Source organism: Mus caroli, chromosome 7 (genome assembly GCF_900094665.2).
Source record: "Mus caroli chromosome 7, CAROLI_EIJ_v1.1, whole genome shotgun sequence".
NCBI lineage: Eukaryota > Metazoa > Chordata > Mammalia > Rodentia > Muridae > Mus > Mus caroli.
Genome location: NC_034576.1, coordinates 19199408 through 19200449, shown reverse-complemented (window position 1 = coordinate 19200449; position 1042 = coordinate 19199408). Strand labels below are relative to the sequence as shown.

The window sequence follows — 1042 nt, the reverse complement described above, 5'->3', positions numbered from 1 at the left end:
AGAGAGAGAGAGAGAGAAAGAAAGAAAGAAAGAAAGAAAGAAAGAAAGAAAGAAAGAAAGAAAGAAAGAAAGAAAGAAAGAAAGAAAGAAAGAAAGATTGCAGCAGGGGAAGCCACATGCTGGGGATACACTAGGCATGATCATTATTGACTTTAATAACAATTATCATCACTATTAAAGCTCCAGAAAGGTTGTTCTCAGCTGTAACCCCTATGTGTTCAATTCCTTTGTCACAAAAAAGACATCTTCCATTTACTGACTAGCCCCCACTGGATAGTTGAGGGAACTCGGGCACACAGAGGTTAACTTACTAGCCCCAATGTCACACCAGCCCCTAAAGGACAGAGATGAAATTTTGGCCCTTGAACAAATTATTTTGTTCTGGAGACAGGTTCTTATGCCTTAGCCCATGCCGACCTGGAATCCAATCTGTAGACCAGGGTATCCTTGAACTCACAGAGATCCACCTGCCTCTGCCTCCTAAATGATGTGCACTACCGTGCCCCCTGTCTTGATATTTTGTTTTGTTTTAATGTGCATGGGTGCTGTGTCTGCATTTATGTCTGTCCAGTACACAGAAGCCAGAAGAGGGTGTCAGATCCCCTGGAGTTGGAGTTACAGGTGGTTGTGAGACACCATGTGGGTACTGGGAACTGAATCCAGGTCCTCTATAAGAATGGCCAGTGCTCTTAACCACTGAACTATCTTCCCCCAACCCCACCCCACCCCACCCCCCTTTTCTTTTCTTTTTTTTCTTTTTTGAGACTGAGTCTCATGAAGTCTAAGCTGGCCTCAAATTCTATATGCAGCCAGAGATGACCTTAAAGCACTGGTCTACTTCTAGAATGTGTGCACCACCATGCTTGGGTCTTCTCTGTCCTGTGTCAATACAAAGGCCAAAGAAGCCCAGACACCCCCAGACATCCTCTTCCTATAATTCCAGGGTCTCAGACATCTTCTTCCCATAATTCCAGAGTCTCAGACATCCTCTTCCCATGATTCCAGGGTCTTAGGCATCCTCTTCCCATGATTCCAGAGTCTC

At 44.8% G+C, this 1042-nt stretch overlaps 1 protein-coding gene across 1 annotated transcript in view; it reads left to right on the top strand.

The window, feature by feature from the left end:
- Nucleotides 1-1042, top strand: part of LOC110297404 (poliovirus receptor homolog) — a 17505-nt gene that overhangs the window by 13567 nt on the left and 2896 nt on the right. The window lies entirely within an intron of this gene.